General features: G+C 40.3%; 1 protein-coding gene across 2 annotated transcripts in view; it reads right to left on the bottom strand.

Moving 5' to 3' along the window:
• Fkbp5 (FKBP prolyl isomerase 5) overlaps positions 1-22,874 on the bottom strand; it is a 98,312-nt gene that overhangs the window by 60,022 nt on the left and 15,416 nt on the right. Inside the window, exon 2 of one of the 2 annotated variants that reach the window (XM_063239001.1) lies at positions 20,987-21,106. The exons of the other annotated variant lie outside the window; for it this stretch is intronic. The gene's annotated coding sequence lies outside the window, so the exon portion shown is untranslated. The remainder of the gene's footprint in view (positions 1-20,986; positions 21,107-22,874) is intronic. 2 annotated transcript variants of the gene reach the window in all.

Raw genomic sequence — 22,874 nt, 5'->3', positions numbered from 1 at the left:
AGGTCATGAGTTCAATCCCTGGTGCCGAAACAAACAAACAAGAAACACAAGAAAAACTCTTTATGGGGCTGGGGATTTAGCTCAGTGGCAGAAGCACCTGCCTGGCAAGCATGAGGTCATAAGTTCAATCCCCGGTACCCCCACTAAAAAAACCTCTTCTTGGGGGCTGGGGATTTAGCTCAGCGGCATAAGCGCCTGCCTTGCAAGCAGGCAGTCCTGAGTTTGATCCTTGGTACCGATAAAAATGAAAAAAAAAAGACCAAAAAACAAAAAACAAAAAACCTCTTCTTATTTTATTGAGCATTATTAAAAAGACAGTAAAAACAGGCAATTCTTTACTAACAAAGTTTCACTGTTTTTGAGACTTTTCTTTTTTCCTCCAACCTAGGTTTATTGCGTGGATTTAAAATCACTATGTAGCTATGGATATTAATTATGATAAAGCCTACCGTGCTAACCTGTCCAAAGGGGGAAAATTGCTATCCAGTTCCTAGCAAAGAGAACACGCAGTTCATTCTGTTATGGACACGCCAGATAAGCATGCACTCTCCAAAGTACCAGTCTATAAACAGCTGAGACATCACAGAAAAATGAGAACGCGCTCAGTATTTCACCAACAGTGTGCTGAAAACTCCAGTTAACATAACGAAATCATTACATGCCCTCAAGTAAGAAGGTACTTTAAAGCCTTGCCCACTCCTTCCCCATACACTTACTGTATTGTTTCATTTGTTAGAATACAGATATCCAGGACCAGGTAGTGCTATGGCTAACAGGAGAGTGTACAGAAAGAAGACACAAACACAGGAATTGCCTCCTTTGTTAGAAGCAATGAAAATAATATTGGTGCTCTTCCCAAGCACCACAGATTCTTTCAGCTTCCTTAACTAAAACACTGAAGAAAAAGAGAAGGCCTAGGGAAGAAGTATATGTAATGAAATACAATGTAAGCGAAACTTAATTCTGCAAAGTTTTGTAAAGTTGGACTGGAAAAGCCCTCAAATAAATTTCAGCCACCGGCTTCTCTCAAACATTTGAGTCCAGCAACACAGGAGTATCAGCAATAGTGTACCTATGTGTAGATGAGACATACACACAGGAAAGGCATAAACACTACACGCGTGCAGAGGAAACAAGATCACACACAGACTGCGTATCTACACGAACTGCGCACTTTATTTATCCAAGTACTTTCCCCTAGGAAGTTTCTCTCCTCCACAGTGCAGGGGTGGGCTCGGGAAAATCAAGAATACTACTACTACACACTCATACACTTTATTTTCAAGGTAAAGCATGAGATGCTACACATACAGCCAATAAGCAAATGGCAAAAGGCTCACCATCATCAGGAAAGTACCACCTCTTACCTACTAGGATGCTCCTATAAGGGGAGTAGGTGTCTATAGTTTGCTACTGTATCACTTTGCTGCCTCTGCCTGACATGAATTACTGCTTCTCTGTGATGCCTCTCTGTCCCTCCACTATGCCCTGGAGCTGGCCAACTATAAACCAAAACCTTTATAAACTGGAGTCAATTAAACCTTTCTTCTTTTTTAAAATTATTACAGACAGCTAAGTTTGGTATAAATATAGAAAGTCAGGCAGAGCCCTGCAGAGGGTGAGAACACATTACATCGTGGCTGGAAGAGTATGTCAACAGGATAAAGCTGGAATAACCAGGCCTACGCATCTTCCTCAGGGACAGACATCAGTCCCGCAGGTGGGTGACAGGACCTCCAGACCCACCCCTTCCCAGGAAGGTCTTTCTTCCCTCTGCACACTGGTGACCTGCTCCTCCCTTGGGTCAGTATTACCAATCTTATTGGTTAATCACTACTTTGACCCATGTTGTACCCAACTCATGATCTTGTTTTATAAAACTTCTGTGAAGTAGGGTCTTCAACAACCCACTTTCAGGTCCCCTCCTGTCTCTCAGGAGTTATCCCTCTCGATAAATTTTTCCTAGTCTTAACCTCTGTTGTTCCTTGGCGTTCATTCTTCGATTTCGGGGAATGCGAACTCGGTGTATCCACAGGTCGGGAGCTATACTATTTCCCTGCATCGAGATCACACTGAGGAGGGGAACAACAAGAAGCAAAGTACCTTTCCAACACCAGCGGTGGGCACGGCTCTTCCCGGGGCACCTGCAGAAGGCCTACGGCAGGGGCCGGGGGCGGGGGGTGGGACGGGTTGAGCAGGTGTAGCAGTGGCCAGGCGGGGTTCAGGGAGGGCAGGAGCTGTGCCTGTTTCCATCAGCGGCCAGGGAAGCTTCTTATCCTCCAGAGTGCACAGTGTGGCTCCCACCATTTTCCATCAGGAAGACATTATTTCTCAGAGCCACTGAGCCTTGCACTCATTTGCGTCTTTGTCTTTTTGCTTTACATCTAGATTCTTGGGGTGCACAGCACTTGCCTGGTAAATGTGGGGTCATAAGCTTGATCCCCAATACCCCTCCACAAAAAGCTGTATCTAGATTCTCTTTGATGCAGTTTTTGAATTATCATTTGACTATTAGCAATGTTCAATATTTTATTTAATCGTCCAAGGGATTTAAAAATTTGTAATAATTATTTTACTTCTACATACTCATTATTCAGTTGATCCCATTTCTCAGCACTTTTACTTTATGGGTGCAATTTTTTCTCAAATTTTTCTGAGGATATTACTTAGAATAAAATAAGACATTTCTAATGAATAAATATTTGAATAAATAATTTAATGGGGAAAAATACTGATTTTGTGTAATCCTTAGCAGTTTTCCCAATGTTGATGATAAAGGCTGAGAAGGTAAGAATTGGAAATAAAAGGAAGGCAGTATAAAAGTTAAGTATAGGGCTGGGGATTTAGCTCAGCGGCATAAGCGCCTGCCTTGCAAGTGTGTGGTCATGAGCTCGATCCCCGGTACCGATAAAAAAAAAAAAAGACAGGGGCTGGGGATTTAGCTCAGCGGCATAAGCGCCTGCCTTGCAAGCAGGCAGTCGCGAGTTCGATCCCTGGTACCGATAAAAACGAAAAAGACAAAAAAAAAAAAAAAAAAAAAAAAAGACAAAAAAAAAGTTAAGTAAAGGGGAATATTTAAAGATTTTAAAAGTGGCAAATGAGATGTTTAACAGTTTCACTAGAGTTATAAAGTCAAAAAACAAAACCAAAGACTTTGGGTAAAAGAGGGATGCAAGAGCAAAGGTTTAAGAGGAAAGGATGGACATGTCTAAATGCTTAGGAAAAAGTAAAAAAGAAATAAAAAAAAAGTAGTGATTCAAGAAAGGTAAGAGTATAAATTAAGATTAGAAACATTTACAGGTTATTTAAGTTTCAGTTAAATTACATGGGCAAATAAAAGTATTTCAACTTTTTCCCTGCAGAAGATGGTCATGGGAATGCTTAAATAAAATTGGGCAAATGCACACTTAAAAATATTATGCAGTCTTGGAAAATGGTGAGAAAAACCTCCACAGTAAAGAATTATTTAGCTAAAAACAAACAACTGAACTATAAATATTCATCCATTACAAACTTAGAATGCCACTGTAATACATGAAATATATTTATAAGGCTTGGTGTCTGGTGATGATGTGGTCCTCTGGGGTACTAAAAAGCCAATTGCTGGGCCAGGGATGTAGCTCAGCAGCACAGTGCCTGCCTGACAAGCACGAAGTCATGAGTTCGATTCCCAGTACCAAAAAAAAAAAAAAAAAAGAAAAAAGAAAAAAGAAAAAGTCACCTGTTGAGGCCACAATAATACATTACATTTGGTATATACAACATGGTATGTTGTAATTTCCAGAAACCCACCACAATTCCCAGTTGTTTGTAGATTTCACTGGGTGCGATCATCTTAGAGCATTATAGTTACACAAATATTACATATGCCTTTTTGATAATTGTTTTCTCTTCTGATTAAAAGATAGCTAAACGAGGCAGGGCATGGTGGCACACGCCTGTAATCCTAGCACTTGGGAGACAGAGGAAGGAGGACTGCTGTAAGTTTGAGGCTGGCCTAGGCTACATAGTAAGTTCAAGGCCAACCCAGAAGATATAGAAGACCCTGTTTCACACTCCCTTAAAAAAAAGGACAGCTAAGCTGAAGCTATCATTAATATGGAACAGAAGAGGTTTTAGCTTTCTAGATAAACAATCTTGTAACACACACACACAAAAGAGAGGGAAAGATGTCCAACATATAATGCTCAGTGCATGGGGGTTGCAGAACAACTGAATGTATAGTAAGTTTGTAGAGAGGCTGAGGCGGAAAGATTGCCACAAGTTTGAGGCCAGCCTGGCTACCATAGTGAGACTCTGTCTCAAAATAAGTAAATAAATACACAAATACATAAATAAATAAATTTAATCTGAAAAATCTAACGTAGAAGCCAGGCATGGTGACACACTTCTGTAATCCCAGCTTGGGGGGCTGAGACAAGAGAACTGTTTGCAAGTTAGAGACCAGCGTGGGCTATACATTGAGCCCAAGGCCAGCCTGAACTGCACAGGGAGACCTTGTCTCAGACAAAAAAAAAGTCTAATCTAGCAAGTACACTGTGCCTGGATTAACCATAAAAGTAAAAACAGTATTTAGTTCTAATAAAAAATGGCAATCAAGAAAATTCAAGAAGTACGAGGACTGCAAGTTTGAGGCCAGCCTTGAAAACTTAATAAGACACTGTCCTGAAATAAAAAATAAAAATGGGTTGGAACATAGCTGACAGCGCTCCTGGGTTTGATCCCAATACTTCCCCAAAAGAAAAAAAATAGCATTTTACAACAAAAAGATGCTAAATAATGATTTCCTTATAGCATATTCAACATGCATTAAAAATAAAATTTGAATTATTTCAAAGAATATACTGTACTTCAAAGGGAAGCAAAAGGTAATGTATAGTATCTATTTTTAATGTCTTTGTAATTTGAAAGTCTCTGTGAACACACTGGAAAAACAACAATAGTATTTTTGGCCTGCACACCAACCCTATGTAGAAAGAAGAAAAGTCTTAGCTGTCTGAAAGGCCCACCACAGAGTGAGTACTGGAAGTCCGAGTGTTGCAGTGCCCCCGTAACCAGCTGTGCCATCTCAGCCTGCATTCTGCTTCTCCACCTGTGACCCTCAGGGGTTTAGACTAAAATGGTATTTTAATTCTAATACATTTAGAATTACTTTCTAATGAATAAATAGCATTTTTATAGAAGCAACGGACAACCATATTATCTGTGAATAAATACTTTTACTTCTTCCTTGCTATTTAGATTAAAATTTTTATCTTGTTTTCCCACATTGATTAGAAATTCCATTAGGATGCTGAGGAGAAATGGTGATGGTGGACATCTCGCCTTGTTCCTGGCCCCAGAAGGGAACTGTGTGGTCTTTCAGCAGTAACTATTCAGCTACTGGTTTCTTATGCATACTGTTTAGCAGCAGACTGATGATGGGGACACCATTCCCCAGTTTGCTGAGATTTTATTAGCAAGGCATGTTGTATTTTATTAAATACTTTCCCCATATCTATTGAGATGATCGTAGGATGTGATTTTTACTTTTTGATGTGCCATGTGATACTGGCTTTCAAATAAATCAGTCTTGCAAAGCTGGGACAAAACTCATTTGGTAACTGCATTTTATTGTTTTTGTATCTTGTAAGACTTGGTTTGCAAAAATTTTGCAACTATGTTTATAAGGGATAATGGTCTAAAATTTCCTTTCCTTGCAGTGAAATCGTCTGGTTTGGCTATGATCATGGGTAATTCCAGTGTCATAGGCTGAGTTAAGAAGTACTCTTTCTGGGGAGAACAAGAGACTTTATGGTAGCCACTGTTGATTTCCTGTTGTCTTGTTTTGAAATCCTGTGTTGCTTGCATTGTTTTGTTCTGACCTGCTTTGTTTTGTTCTATTCTCTTTAAAATAAAAAAAGAAGTATTCTTTCCTCAACTATTTTATGGTAGTGCGTGAATAAAATGGATGTTCCTAAAATGTTAGGTAGATTCCTCAGGGGAGCCATTCAGGCCTATGGTTTTCTTTGGGGGAATTCAGTTTCTTTAATAAATAAAGCACTTTTGAGGTTATCCATTTCTTCCAAGTGAGCTTTTGTATTCTGTATCTTTCAGGGGTGCTCATTTAATAAAGGAGCCTAATATACAGGTATAATACAGTTCAAATTTTTTGGATCCTTCTAAATTATAAGATCTGTGGCTTTGTTATATAGTTCATTCCTGATACTGATAATTTGTATTTGTTTTTTTCCTGGTCAGCCTAAAACTGATCATTTTATCAGTCATCTCAAAGAGCCAGTTATTTCTTTACTAATATTTTCCTGATTCCTAGTTCACTAATTTAGGCTTTTATCTTTAACTTGTTTCTTCTTTATATTCTGAATTTCATTTTTTCTTGTTTTTCTAGCCCTAACCCAATATAAGGGGACTGAACCCAGGGGCACTCTATCACCAAGCTATATCTTCATCCTCTTTTATTTTGACAAGGGTTCTTGTTAAATGCCTAGGCTGGGCTCAAGTTTGTAATCCTCCTGTCTCAGCCTCTTCAGTTTCCTAAGCTAGAAGCCGAGGACACTGATTTATGACTTTATTTCTCCAAATCAGGCATTTGTTGCTGTAATTTTCCTTTGAGCACTGCATTAACTCCAACCCACAAATTCTACATGATTTTCATTTAACACAAAGTATTTTTAAATTCATATTCACCTTTTCTTTGACCTATAGGTTCCTTAGAGATTTTAGTTTCTAAACAGAGTAAAAACCTTGAATTGCAAGTAACTTCTGTGGGTATTCTACAAGACAAGCAGACATTTCTAAGTAATTTTAACTTGATTTACAAGCAGTAGCTTGCAGTATGAGTCACATGTGACTGCCAAACATCACACAATCACAAGGGGGCTGATGGTTCTTCTCACGCTGCTCTTTGCCCTCCCCCATCTCTCTCCTCTCTCTCTGTGGGATTGCAGATGGCAGTCTCCCAACAGAAAGATGTTATGGAGGAGATCTGTTGTGCACAGGACAAGAAGAACGAGGCAGAAGAATCCCTTATTTTAAATGAGATTAGGGAGATGTATAAAATGTGGGCAACAGTACAAAATTTTGTAGAAAAGCGCCACCTAAATAAGGCTGTAGCAGTACAGTGCAGCAATGAATCTGTTTAACAACAATGCGATGTCACACTTCTGTGACATCCTCAAAAAGAGGCAAAAGCAACTGTCACTGGATAAGTTCCGTGTTAAAGTTGCATAAAAGAAAAAGATTCAAGTGAGCCAAGAGACAGCAGTGATGGTGTTAGTGACAGAGAAAGTCACCCTACAAAACAGCCCTCCTCTTTCTTGTCTCCCTCGCACCAGCACAAAGGTGTTCAAAGGTTAATTCTAAGAAATTATGTTTTCCTTTGTGTTTTATTATTATGTATTGCATTACAGTATTATAATCATCTGTATGTGAGTATTTTGGGGTTGTGGGATGAGTCACCTGCATTTTCATTATTCCTCATGGGGACATTCTCTGTGATATGCCAGTGCTTTGGATTACAAGCATGTTTAGGCATGAATTATGCTCATAAACCAAGGTTTTACTGCATGTAGTAGGCTCTTCCTAGGTATCTTTCTGTCATTGATTTTTTTTTTTACTGGTACCAGAGATCAAACTCACGACCACATGCTTGCAAGGCAGGCACTTACGCCACTGAGCTAAATTCCCAGCCCCCTGGCATTGATTTTTAATTACCTTGTTTGGAATATATCATTTATGATTGAAGTCACTTAACTGACATTGTTTTATTAACTAAATGTGATCTACATTATTAAACACCCTATGTGCAACTGGAAACTATGTATATATGTGTACATTGGTCTGTTTTGGGTAAAATATATGTCAACTCAGGCGGCTGACAGCACCCAATCTTCTACATCATATACATATATAGAAACTCTTTACCAGATCTAGAAAGTCTGTATTGTATCAAATCATACACACACACATACACACAAAGTTGTCCCACAGCTCACTGGTTTTCTATTTTTTTTTTTTTTACAGCTTTCCTAAGTTTATTCTAGATAGTTTTGTTGCCATGGATTCAAGTTTTCTGAACTTTTTTCCTGTACTGTATAATTCGCTATTAATCCATGCGGTATACAGTATTTTTCATCTCACATACTGTAATTCTCATCTCTAGATGTTCAATTTGGGTCCTATCTTTCACAACAGTCTTTAGCACTCTCAATCTTTGCTCTAACTTCTTGATGGTATGGAATGCAGTTATATGAACTGTTTCAATGTCTTTTGCCTACTAATTCCATTGCTGAGTCACTTCTGAGTCCGTTTCTATTGACTGATTTTCCTCCTGAGTTATATTTTCCTGCTTCTTTGCAAGACTAGTAATTTCTGACTAGAGGGCAAATGTCCACTGTATCTTTGTGGCTATTAGTTGGTTTTTTGTTTGTTCTGTAATTCTAAGTATTTATTTTTCTTGTATTCCTACAAATGTTGAATTTCACTGTGGGATGCAGTTCTCTTACTACCTGGAAACAGTTCGATCCTTTCAGAGGCTTGCTTTCTAGGGGGATCAGAGCAGCTGTCAGTCTCGGGCCACGTCTGCCACACTGGCAGGACAATTCCTTCTGAGTACTCTTCCTCATCCCCGACAGGACATTATCCTGGTGTGGCTGGTGAGAGCGCAAACGGCTCCTGACCCTGAAAGAGAAGCAGGGACTGCTGCCTGTTATGCTTTGTGCGCTTCCCTTCTCTGGCTGTGGGCAGTTTTTCTACATGCTCACTGACCAGCACTCACAAGAACCCCTAGGACGGACTGCAGACTTCTGGAGCTCTCTCCTTGTTAGTTCTCTTCTCTCCAAACTTTAGCCATTGTGCCCTTCCTATACTCTTTAACTCTAAGAGATCTCTGGGCTCGCCTGGGGTCCCCTTTCTTCCTTCGCCTGCAGACTGGAGCCCCTTCTAGGCATAACTGGGCTTCAGATGTTTGCTCTTTTTACTTCCTCAGGGATCACTGCCCTGTGCTGTCTGCTGCACTTCATTTGAAATGTTGCTTCATATATTTCGTCTGGGGTTTTTATTTGTTTGTTTTTTGAAACAATCCAAGGAATTAGATCCAATCTTCATTAATGCCATTGTGGCCAGAAGCACAAGTTCACGAGTAGTACATTTTTTAAGCCAGAAAAAAGAAACACAAATAAAAAGACACATATACCATAAGTAGAGTTTCAACAGGAAAAAATGTCTTATAAAATAAACACCACTGCATAAATTTTGACAGTCTGAAATTTGAAGGAAATAAAATTTTCCATGATGCTACAAAGTCATATCCTGTAACTAATAAAAAAAATTCCCTATCCTAAAATAGCAGGTACTTTATGTTTAAAAAGCAGTCAGAACTAAGGTCTTTAAGCATTTCTAGAAAACTAGTATATTGTGGTATCTTCTTTTGTTTCATTAATCTACATAAGAAATGGTTATTTTATGTATTTATTTTCGTCTTTTTGAGACAAGTTCTCTCTATGCAGTTCAGGCTAACCTTGAGCTCATTTTGTAGCCCGGCTGTTCTCAGACGTGCAACAATCCTCCTCCCTCAGCCTCCTGAGTGCTGGAATTTAAAGGGCAAATCACCACACTCAGCTTGAAATGGTTAATTTATGCTTTTTTGAGCAAAGAATGAAAAATTGTGGGCTTATATTTCCAAGAGAGCATTAATAACTATCACAATCTATGGCAAAAACCATAGGGCATGTCAATATACTGAAATTTTAACACTCTATACTAAAAAGAAAACCTCCAGACTATTTAGAACACAAATACTCTGCAATGGCACTTAAAAATAACCCATGAACATCCATCATCGAACTACAGAACTCACTTCTCAGTATGCCTATTTAAACTTTTAACTAGTCGTAGCACCCTTTGCAGGTGCTCTGCCCTTAAAAAAACGTAATTTCCTAAGGAAACAATATATACAGATGCAAAGAAACTGACAAGACACAGGTCGGGACAAAGGCGGCAGTACAGAGCACTACTTGGATGACTTCCTTTCCTCTTTCCAGAACCACTTCCCAACGAAGTGGCTTCTGGGGCTCAGACTACACCATCCGGCTGTTTGTCTTCATGCTACTCCACCATTGTTCACTACACTTATCAACAGCAACCACGCAAGGTACACAGCGAGACTCCCAGAGTTTCATAGTAAGGTTCTGAGGGAAGTCCTAAGCCAGGGTGGGAGAAGCTGCTTTTCATGGAGATTGCAGAGGCAGATGAAAAACTGACTGAACTGGACTGAACAGAGAATACGGAAATTAGAGTACTAAACCTCAAACTTGTTCTTCTAACCATACCTTGTATCCCTCACCTTCACACATTCTTCCTGGGAAGTCTGGTAACTCAGGGGTGCTTTTTGTTTTGTTTTTGAGACGGGTTCTCACTAAGTCAGTAAGCTTGAACCTGTGGTCCTCCTAGCTCAGCCTACAGAGGGCTGGAACTCCAGGTATATGCTGCCAACTCTGATTTTTACCTATAGAAATAAAGGTTGCATCTTGTGCTAAATGATTCTACCAGCCAAAACTTATAGACTTAATTTTTAAGAATACTTTACTTCACAGCAGAAAGAAGCAGAGTAACAGGAAACTCTCAAAAGCCTGTCACTTGCCCTGAGCTTCCTGGACTATGGCTATCAGGCACCAACATGGCATGTTAGCTGTAAGTGATGAAGCCCCACCGACAGTCAGAGTCATTAACCCTGTACCTTTGTTTCCAAGGTTCACAGTGTACAAGGGAGCTCAGTCTTGGTGTGGTACACTTTGAGCCTGGGCAAGTATATAATGATGTGTATCTACCTGCACAGCATCACACAGATGCCCTAATTTTATTCTCCTAAAAATCTTCTTCATCTCTGCCTCCCCGCACCCACTAGCTTCACACTGCGGCCACAGTGTCTACCTTTCACGACTGTCCTATCGTGGGAAGCCCATACCACGTAGCCTCTTCAATGGCTTCTTTCACTTAGGGATATGCATTTAAGGCTCTTTCATGTCTTTTCATGGTTTTGTAGCACATTTGTTTTTAGTACTGAATGGTATTTCACTGTCTAGATGTATCCATTACCTGCTGACAGTCATCTTAATTGTTTCCATGTTTTGGCAATTATAAATAAGCTTTCGATAAATATCTGTGAAAATTCTGTGTGAATGTGTGTTTACAGCTCATAAGTGTCAGTATCAAGGAGCCTGATGGCTAGATTATAAACAAGAATATATTTAGTTTTGTAAGAAATTGCCAAGCTGTCTTCCAAAGTGGCTGTACCATTTTGTGTTCCTGCCAGCTCCAGATGAAAATTCCTGTTGCCCCGCATGTTCAGCAGCATTTGGTTCTGCTAGTATTTTGGACTTTAGCTACTCCAGTAAGTACACAGTATACCTCACCTTTGTTTTAACTTGGGGTTCCCTAATGGTGTGTGATGTTGGCCATCTTTTCATGTGCTTGCTTGCCATCCATATGCCTTCTGTGCTAAGGCATCCAAATTTCCATTATCTAATTGGGTTATTTCCTTACTGTTGAGTTTTAAGACATTTTTGCATATTTGGGGTAAGAGCTCTTTACCAGACATGTCTTTGGCAAATATTTTTCTCCCAGTCTATACTCTGTCTTTTCATTCTCTTGATAGGGTTCTTTCCAACAATATTTTCCATATAAATTATGCATACAATTATAGTGTATATATTTTATATTCTACTTTTAATTTAACATATTTGTCCCTTCTATATGATGATACACACATATCTATATGTACGTGTGTGTATCATTTATAAAGAATGTTTAAATGTTACTGCTGGCCTCACAGCCAGTTTTAAATGACTATAATCTATTGGATGCTCCCCAAACTGACCAGTGAAATTCTTGCCAAAAGCTGAGCTGACTTTGTTGCAGAAATTAGTAGGCTGATCCCAAAATTCATATGGTTTTGTAAGAGGCTCAAAGTAACCAAAGCTACATTGAAAGTTCATGGTTTCAAAATGTAACACACAGTTACAGTAGTCAAGACTATGCAATACTGGCACAGATAAACAAAACAGAATTGAATGTTAAGAAATAAACTATATTACATTTATGCCTATTAAAGTTTTTTTTTTTTTTTTTTTGTACTTGGGATCGAACTTGTGCAGCCAGGCAGGTGTTTGTGCTGCTGCACTAAATCCCCAGGTCCTCACACTCAGCCCAGAACATGAGCGACTAGAGAAAGGAAGGGGGAGAGGGGAGAAAAGAAGGAAAGGAGAGCAGACGGCAAGGGGGAAAGGCTTGGCAAGCAGAGTGGGAGATGGGAGAGAAGAAAAAGAGGGCTGGGGAGGTAGAGTGCTTGCTTAGCGTGCACTAAAAAAAGACAGAGGGAGGGAAAAAAGGGGAAAGAAAATAAAAGAAAGTAAAAAGATAAAGTATTGAATGAGAAAAAACTGCAAACCACATTTTATTTTGTTCTTGAGATAAGAGTCTCACCATGCAGCTCAGGTTGGCTTTAAACTTACTGTGTGACCCAGGCTGGCCTCAAACTCATGGTGACCCTTCTGCCTCTCAAGTGCTGGGATAAAAAGTGTAAGCCTGGCTTCATACACACTTCTGACAAGGGAATCTGTATCTAAAATACATGAACTCCAAGTCCATAATAAAAATACATGTAATTTAAATATGGGCAAAGAACTTGTACATTTCTCTAAGACATACAAATGGTCATATGCACATGTGCACAACATCATTAATAATTAAGGACACACACATAAAAATCACAAGGAGACACTGCTATACACCCACTATGATTGCTATTTTTAACACAACAGTAAATGATAGAGGAAGATGCAAAGACAGCAGATCTGCCATCCATTGTAGCAGGAACACAGAATGCAAGTGCCGCTGTCTGGAAGAGTCTGGGCATTTCTTCAAAAAGTTAAACTGACACTGAAGTTACCCCTATGATCCCCAGCTACTCAAGATGCTGAAGTGAAAGGATCATGATGAGTTGCAGGCCAGCATGGGCAACTCAGCTAGACTCAGCTCCCCAAAACAAAGAGACTAGAGATGTACTTTGGCAGTGGAGCACTTGCCTAAGCTGCGCAAGGCTGTGGGTTCAAGGCCCAGATCTGATGATGATGGTGATAATACAGTAAGAACAACATTACTGTTTGATGCAACAATTCCATTTTAAAGTGAACCCCCGAGAAAAAATGAAAACACATATCCACTCAAAAACCTATACATGGAAAGCATGCCTTCCCGTGAGCCAGGCTTCGCCACAGGGATCAGGAGACTCAGCAAGAAGACAAAGCTTGTCTTCCTGTGAGCCAGCCGGTGTCTGGGCTGGGAAACCAGAAAAGCACCCCCTCTCCTCCTCCCGTGAGCAACTGGCAGATTCGGAGGATTCGGGGAGATGACAGCACCTGAGGTGAAAGGAACAGCTCCATGCATGTGTCGTCTGACTGACTGCGGCAGGCCTGGGGCTGGTGGTCAGGGCATCTATTTGGAAGATGGCAGTGCGTACTGTAGAAACTGTGTCTTGGTCTTGAAATCCAATGTTTGGTTTCGTTTTACTGTTTTGTTTTATTCTCTGTTTCTGTTAACCTGAGAAACCCTTTTGAAGATAACCCTAGTATAGCAACCACTGTTAAATTCCTATCACCTTGTTTGAAAACCTATGTAGCCACTGTTTTTTGTTATCATTCTGCCGTTGTTGTTTTTTAGGTTTGTTTGCATCTTGATTTTTGTTTTTTCTCTTTAAAATTAAAAATAAATGTACAACAGATGTTGTGAATTGGAAAGAAACTGTTCAAAAGAAAAGACAAACTTGGGGGCTGGGGATTTAGCTCAGCGGCATAAGTGCCTGCCTTATAAGCAGACAGCCATGAGTTCGATCCCTGGTATAGATAAAAAGAAAAGAAAAGAAAAGACAAACTGTAATGGGGAAAGGAAGAACGAGTAAAAGAAAAAAATGCATGTTTATACAAGACAGTTAAGGTAGTTACACAGTTAGCATCTCTCTGTTCTTTGAAAGGAATGTTCTGTGCTAATATTGTTTAGACAACATGTTATGCCAACGTCCTGTACCCTGAGTAACTACTACAGGACACCAGTGCCAAGGATCAAGTACTGTAACTGTCCTGCTACCCTGTTCTGACACTCATTTTCATTGTTTATCTGTTTTTCTCTTTAAAATTAAAAAAAAAATCCTATACATGAGCTGGGGACACAGCTCAGTGGCACAGCACCTGCCTGGCAAACATGAAGTCCTGAATTCAATTCTCAGTACAAAGGAAAAAAAAGGCCAGGGATTTAGCTCAGTGGCCTAAGTGCCTGCCTGGCAAGCATAAGGTCATGAGTTCAATCCCTGACACCAAAAACAAAAAACAAAAACCTACACGCAAAAGTTCTAAAGAACATTATAATAGCCAGTGAGTAGAAACAATCCAAATGCCCATTAACTGATAATGGATAAACAAAATGTGGCAAATTCATATAATGAAATATTATTCAGCAACAAAGTACTAATACCATGAGTGAAGCTTGAGAACATTACGCTCAGTGAAAGAAGACAGTGGAGAAAGATCATGCCCTGTGTCAGTCTGTCAAAGGCCTGGAACAGGCAGATTCAGGGATGGGGAGGAGCCTCGTCGCTGTCCAGGGCTCAGGAGTGGGATACAGGGTGACTGCAGACAGGCACCACTCGAACGCTGTGAACTGGGATGGTAACAGCAGCTGTACATCTCAGTGCATACACTGGAAGCCCTGAACTGCAAACTTTGATCAGGTGAATGTTGGAAAATTATTCTACTGAATGGATGGGCCATAATTCACAATGTACATTGCTTCCAATTTATTTATCCTGTACTACCTAACATGCTGTGAAGATTTTTGTGTCCATGCTTTCGTCATGTGATATAATTAGGAGTCAGTCTTTGAAACAGTCTTAAATTAGAATTTTGATTTGACATAACTTAGCAAGTATATGATCTTCAACAAGCTTCTACTGCGCTGTGCCTCAATTTCCCAATTAAAACAGAAGTTGAACATTATTTACCACTCAGGATTCTGAGCACTGCAATGAGTAACACATGTAAAGGACTTTGTACAGTGCCTCTCACAAAGACATCCAACGTTAGTGGAGGAGCTGTGGGATTGCAATACTTTCTTTTAAAAATAACTATTTATAAAGCCGGGTGTGGTGGCTCATGCCTATAATCCCAACACTCAGGAGGCTGAGGCAGGAGGATCATTGTGAGTTCGAGACCAGCCTTGGTTACAAACTGAGCTCAAGGCCAGCCTGCACTGCATAGAGAAACTATGCTTCAAAAAGACCAAAAAAAAATTATTTATTTTGGGATTATTTTTATTGTTGGTATGGTTTCTTGCTGCTGTTCTGAGACAGGACTTTGCTGTGAAGGCCTTGAACTCAATGTCTGGCTTCAAACTCACAGTGATCTTCCTGCCTCAGCCTCCCAAGTGCTAGGATTACAGATGTGCATCACCACACTGGCCTTAAATATAGAATTTATTTGTTTGTGGTACTGGAGATTGAATCCAGGGCTTTGGCATTGAGTTACCATCCTTAAATTTTTTTTTTTTAAAGTAAGAGTTTCACTGAAACTTGTTAAGCTGCCCACGTTGGGCTCAAGTTTATGATCCTCCTGTCTGCCTCCCAGTGCTGAGATTACAAATGTACAACATAACACACCGGGCCTAGTTTCATTACTTTCTTAAAATGATTTCCTAAAGTGGTATGACTGGTCAGAACCCGTGAACATCTTACAGTGCAAACCTGGACTGTCCCCAAAGGCCCCTGTGTTAGAGGTCTGGTCACAGCCTATGGAGCCACAGGGAGGTAGCGGAGTCCAGGAGACGGGGCCTGGGGAACGCTGAGTCACTGGGTGACACTGGGGCCTGATACTGCAGAGAGCAGCTCTGCCCCACCCTGTGCTTCCTGCAAGAATGGCTCTGCCTTGCAACAGGCCCAAAAGCAAGGGAGCCAAGTGCCCAGAGACTGAAACCTCTGAAACCGTGAATCAGAAAGTCTGTTCTCTTTCTAAGTTGACTATTTCAGCGTTCTGATCACAGCCAAGGGGAGCTAAACAAGTATACATGTGTCTGAATATACCTCACCATAATGGGTACCGAATTTCTGGTGCCATAGTTGTAAGTAAAAACACTGAGGGTTCCTGTCCACAGTATAGTAAATTTGTTAATGGAACAAGTATCTCATTTAAATTAACTGTTCATTCTAAGTTTAACTGTTCATTCTAAGTTTTGCTCTTAGTAGCTTGAAAGCCAATAGTTTTCTAATTATTCTATTGATCCTGCACAACATGAAACCTCTTGAACAGGAAATGTGCACAAAGCCCACAAGAGGATGCAGAGAAAACAGAGAGGAGGAAGGCCAAGGCCTTTTTGTGAGGTCAGACAAAGGAACATTTTAATTCAAGGCAGCAATGATGAGGTACAAGAGTTATAAAGTGCTTCTAAGTGGCCAGAGAGGGAACAGACAACAGTGTTTCCAGCTAGTATCTGAAGGGTAGACGTAATTTCAACTGGCAAGGGTGTGGTGAGAGTAAAATCAAGACTGGTAAAAAGAGCACACCACATTCCGAGGCTGTGGCTTGGGGACAAAGTGCCCAGCAGAAGGAATGCGGAGAGAACAAGAGCACAGAGAGGACCCTCTAAACGGAGCCAGCACTGCGTCAGCAGAGTGGAGAGCTGCTCACAGGGCAAAACTGTGCGGAAAAACACGAAGCCATGAATCACCGTGGCCCACCGAGGGAGCTGTATGGGGTCCAGTTGGCTGAAGGGACGGTACATGTGGGGGAGGCAGATGATGCTAAATAAACAGGCAGAGCCCCGACAATAAAGAACCCTGTGTGCCAGAATAAAGTATTTGAACTTTATTCCAAAGGCAACAGAAAAGTGAATCATTTGTGACAATCAAACTGGTTTTTGAAAAACCGATGCTGGCAAGCCTCCAGGGCTCCCCTGTCACACAGATTAAACCCGAAGTCCGTCCCGGGCTGAAGCCCCACCTGCCGGTCCCGGGCCCACCGCTCTGCTCAGCACCCCCTGGGCCCCCCCAGCGCAGCGCCTGCTGCCCCTCCACCTGCCCCCACACACACAGCTGCCCAGCTCGCTTGCTTCCTTCAGGTCTCCAAGCAAATGCTTTCTTTCCCTACTTCTCCTCAGAAGAGAGCCGAAATCCTGCGAGGTGTTGTTTTTCCTCACCACGAGGAAGGCTCGGTGACGGGGCCTCTTCGTAACCCTGAGCCACGCGCACTGTTGGCACTGCTGCTCCCCGACAGTGCGGCCAAGGCTGGAGGAGTGAGGCACCGGCGGACCTGGGCCCCGAACGGCGGAACCCACCAGACTCCCGCGCCCGCGCCCTGACCGCTCCACACGCCGATCCTGCCCAGCCTCTGGTCGGAGGTCCGATCAGACACGAGTGACCACGGAAACACTATCAGAAAATAGTACTTCTTAGCCTCAGTGCAAGGGCAACTGGCAGAATATCTTTTGGGCAATTTTGCCAATATCTATGAAACAGTAAAACTCTTTTATCACAGCAACACTCTTCTAGAAATTGCTATAGGTATGTTACACAAACAAGCAAAAATATATGAAATGGCTGTTAAACACCACTACCGTAACAGGAAAAAATGGGAAATTTCCATAAAGGCCTTTACTGCTCATCTGCACAATGGGAATTACACAGCAGTTAAAATTAAGAAATAGCTATATATGAATTAGTAAGGAAAGACCTTCAAGAATGGCATGAAAGGGGTTGGGGATTTAGCTCAGCGGCATAAGCGCCTGCCTTGCAAGTGTGCAGTCGTGAGTTCGATCCCTGGTACTGATAAAAACGAAAGACAAAAACAAGTAAAAAAAAAAAAAAGAATGGCATGAAGGAAAAATTTATAGAACAGAAGGCAAATATTCTACTTGTATAAAGAATGCATATGCATTGGTAAATGTGGAGAAAATATCTAGAAAGAAAAGTAGCAAACCATTAAATTTTTTGTTTTTGTGACACCATGTTGTCCAGACTGGCCTTGAACTTGCAGCAATCCTCCTGCTTCAGCTTCCCGAGTGCTGGGATTACAGGCACGTGCCACCACGCCTGACCTAAACCATTAATTCTTGGAAATAGAATTTGGATACAGAAGAAGTTGTCATTTTCTTTGTGTACATACATATATCTTGTAAAAATCATTAATGAAAGAAATGGCTGAGTATAACAAAGGCTCTTAACTTCAGATGAACATAATTAAATCTTGACTATCCACAGTACAGGAAATGCAAGCTACTAAACATAGGTACAGAGAAACTCACACCCACTCAACAATCCCTACGGAAACTTACTGTAGATACTGACATAATGGTGAGCATGAAGGACCTGCCCTCACCCCCAAAGAGCTTAGAGAAAGGCCTGCGGGTCCCCATTTTTCCTATTCCCCACCTAAGGACCACTCAGACGGATGAGTCTGTGGTTCACTGTGCCTGTGAACAACGCCGCGGTGCCTCACGCAGGTGACAGCAATAACACAATCATATCAAACAAAAGTGATGACTTTAACATTTTCAACAACTATTTCTTTTACAATTTCTAGTTATTAGAAGCATAATTCATGGAAAGAAAATTCAAAAATCACCTTTTCAAATACAGTGGACATAAAGTAATCCAGATGCTAGTAAAGTTTAGGGAAACTAGGTAAAAATATTCAAAAAGGACAAACAGTGTCACAGGAAGGCATTATTTTCTTTGCTGATTTGTTTCCTAAATTTCCCTACAATGAGTATTTAATAGAAGAGAAGAAAGTCTGTGGAACCTCCAGGGCATCAACAGTGCAGCCACTGCAGGGCGGCCCACTGCCCCCTGGCCACTACTGCCTCCGAGGGGCGGTCCAGGACTTTCCTCTGGGAAGCCCTACTCCCCTGGGCCGGCCTGGGGCTCTGCACTTGGCACCCACGCTGCCCACGCCCACCCCTGCCATTGTGTTCAGGGCTGAGTGTGAGGTCCTAACATCCAAACCAAAGTCAATCCTGACAAGAGATTTTAACTTAGATGATGATATAATAATTACTCATGTATAATACGGCTAAAATTCCTACAGAAAACTGTATAAAAATTTCACTTGATCTAGGCCCTAAATATTTTGTGACTATAATTTCAAATCATAAAACTGCAGTGAAATAGTAGTAATTTACCTATTTTGTTAAAATATGCAACAACGAAACAGCAACAAAAACACAAGGTTGCAGTAAGAATGTTAAGCCTATTTACATAGTATCCTGTTAAAACAGCTAAATCTAGAAACAATAAGAAGGTTTAGGTCTATCAAAGGTATCCAATAATCACTTCTCCTCTAACAGAAATATTTTTTAATTTTAAAAGTAAAGACTTGTATAGGTAGTATTTTGAGGTTCCTAAAATTGTCACCATCCTGAAGAAAATATGAGATACATACAACTTTTTAAATAACACTGATCAATTAATCTTTTCAATACTAAGAGAATATAGAGTACTATTAATAAGTTATAGGAAAATTAAGTTGCATTCAATACAAGGAAACAAACAAACCATCAGAGCCTCCTACCAGGGAAAACAGGGGCCTCTCTTTTCCTTGCAACTAAACTAAAACGAAAACTCTGTCACTCTCTAAAACACCAGTAAGGAATTCAGCGGATTGCCAGCTGTTTCATCTCCTTAAAGAATACAGCTGAGCACATACAATAATCCGCTGCATCTTTTTCTCCTGTTGCACAATGTCCCTGGCCTAGAATGTACATACTGTATCTATTATCATTGTTAAGCATCTGACAGCAGTGGTTTAAGAATCCTTAACATTCATCTTTGAATACGTAAAGGTTTCACTCTTGAAACTGTCACGGACTTCGCCAGTCAAGTATCACATACATTTTTCCATACACACTAAATACAATACATTTCCTGAACTGTTAGCTTTCAGTTTCCTGTTCGTCAAAGGCTAGAATTGTAGAGGCCATACATAAACACACCACAGCTATGGTATTTCCACTTTTGACAACAGTGGTTGTGAACTTAGTATAAGCAAATAAAATTATAATGCATATAACAGTATACAACAGCTAACAACAGCAGACATTTGATTATTTATAAAAATGGAAATATAAATTATCTTTACATAAGAATTCGTGTAACTTCTTTTATAACTCAGAACTGAGAAAATGTTTCTCTTTGAAAAACAGATAAACGTTCTTTCTCAGACAGTAACTAAGAACCCATCCTGTTTCCTTTTTTCTCTTGCTTACCAGGAAGCTCAGAGCTAAATTTAATGTTCAAACACAGAAACTATCTTTCCTCAGATAACTGGTGTAAAGATGTCTTCTTCCCATTTCCTCATCCTGCTCATTATTTCCCAAGTGACTTAGGCTTGTTTTCTGACTTTGTTTTTAATGGTCTTTTTCATATTAATTATATGCAATCTTCGGTGATGACAAATTAAAAGAAAACTAATGACTTAAACCTTCTACTTTCACATCAGTACATACCCTGTTATTTTACTCTTTCAGAAAAAAATAGATTTTTAAAATTAAAGAATAAAATGATAAGGATCAAAAGTTAAATTGATAAATTATGGACGCTGGATTAGGAAGATTAAAAATGTCAAATTCCTACATTTACTAACAAAATTGGAAAAGCTAGATAATTGTTGTAAAAGTTAACTCATATAAAGCAATAAATGCTCACATACTATCATCAATATCCTTAGATACAAAGTAGACTATATATAAAAATCCTGACTCTAGGATTTAAGAAAAAGAGGAAAAACCCAGTCACACTCATTTAGAAATAAACATATACACAAAAATGTTTAGCATGTGGTACTATCAAAAAGTTTGTTAAATGGGAATAAAAGTGAGATATTCAGTGGACAAAAACTCAAGGAGAAAAGAACTCAAACTGACAAATCTAGCCCAAAACTTAGCAAAAACTTACCATGATCTAGAATATATTCACATCAAAAGGAGAAAAGAGATGATTCTATTTGGTCTAGAAGGCGACGTACGGGCTGGGAACAGCTCACCGGCAGAGCAGCTGCTTAGCAGGCAGGAGGCCCTGGTTCAAAATAAAAAGTATGCATGGCATAACAGTAAAGTGCCTCTCTCTTTTAGGAGAAGCAAACAAAAATTAGAAAATGGCAATAAATAGTAGGTAGCCAAAAAGTATAGATTTAAAATAAAAATGACAAAAATGTATTCTTTCTTGGAATACGAATTGTTTAGTTAACACCTAAAGAAATTAAATTATAAAATCTTAATAGTCTAAAAACAAAATTAACAAAATGTATTATATTTCTACATAAAAGGCTAGCAACAATTATAGTTTAGATTTTTTACAAAGAATAAAATGATCCAACATAAAATATTTTAAAAAGAGAAACATATTCCCATAATTACACAAAGAGGTGAAGACAAACCTATCTCTACACACACATACCTCAAAAAACCCCAAATTTTAAGCATCTTTTTCTCTTAGATTAAAAGATACAATGTGATCCAAGAGTGACCATCTAAATGGCAAACAAATACCAGATCAGAAGAAGAAAAACAAATCCCTCTTCCCCTTCAGAACAATAAAATTTAGGAAAAAAAAACCAAACTGTTGGAAATACAAATAAGTAATCTGATACAAGCCATTCAAGACACGAAAAAACACTGTAGTATAGACATTTGGGAACTATACGATTCAACTTCACGGTGCTTAAAAAAATGATAAAGGAAAAATCAGTACCTAAGTAAAAATAAACGTGGTCCAGAAGCCTGCTTTTCGGGGAAGACATGTGGCAGAATTTGCAGAGGTCTGGGACATCTTCATGTAACCTAGGCCACTTTCTCTTTCTTTTATCATGAGAAAGAATACATAACAGGGTTTTTATCATGATTCATGATAAAATTATGCTTACAGGGACTAAAAAGTATTTGTATACTGTGCAAATTTTCGAAATGAAGAGAAGTTATCATGCTGTTAACACATTTCAAAGGAAGAAAAGCAGCGATGCCACGGTCAGTCAGCGACGGGGAACTGCCAGTATTTATGAATGAGGAAGAAACACTTGCTCCATACAAAGGGCAGGGCGTGTTTCTGGGCAGCCGGCGTGGCCACCCCAAGCCAAGCCGCTGACCTTTCGTGCCTGCTACCACAGCGCACCTGCGGCGGAAACGGCAGGCCCGCGGCGCAGGGGGTGCACGGCGGCCTCCGCGACGCAGAGCCGGGCACGCGGTTTCCCCATGATGCTCGGTGCGTTCCAAGGCGGCACGGAAGGAGACCAGCGGCGCAAGCGTGCAGATTACTGCAACCGAGCGGGAGTCGGGGCCGCAAGGTGAGAATTAAAATGTGCCCAGCTTTTCCTGCTGTCACGCCAGAGCTCCAGAAGAGATTCCGTGTTCCCCCACGCTGGAGGCCAGAGGCGCATTTTTCAGAAGTGCACTTTCTTTTAAAACACTGCTATAATTCTACAAATGAAGCAAGCCTTTTCTTCTCAAAGCTGGTTTCTGAGTGTTGGTGGTGCTGTTTATTTGTTTATAATCTCGCTGTGCAGTTCAGACAGGCCTTGGAGCCCAGGCTGGCCTAGAACTCAGTGATCCTCCTGCCTCAGCCCTCTGAATGCTGAGAATGCAGGCGTGAGCCACCACACCGACTGTGTATTGGTTTTTAAATTCATTTTTGTTCATACATATTTGCCATACATAATGATCACATGCATCATAGGAAATTTGTACCTTTGCATGTTTAGTCTTTTTTTCTCCATTCCCCTCCTCTCCCTTCAAACCTTATTCCCCTCCCCATTTACAAAAGTTTCGTTTCCATTTTCCCCTTCTATTCT

Source organism: Cavia porcellus, unplaced genomic scaffold, assembly GCF_034190915.1.
Source record: "Cavia porcellus strain 051 isolate PalLab524CR breed Dunkin Hartley unplaced genomic scaffold, mCavPor4.1 scaffold_28, whole genome shotgun sequence".
Taxonomy (NCBI): domain Eukaryota; kingdom Metazoa; phylum Chordata; class Mammalia; order Rodentia; family Caviidae; genus Cavia; species Cavia porcellus.
The sequence above is the reverse complement of the archived record's forward strand: the minus strand, read 5'-3'. Positions and strand labels throughout refer to the sequence as shown.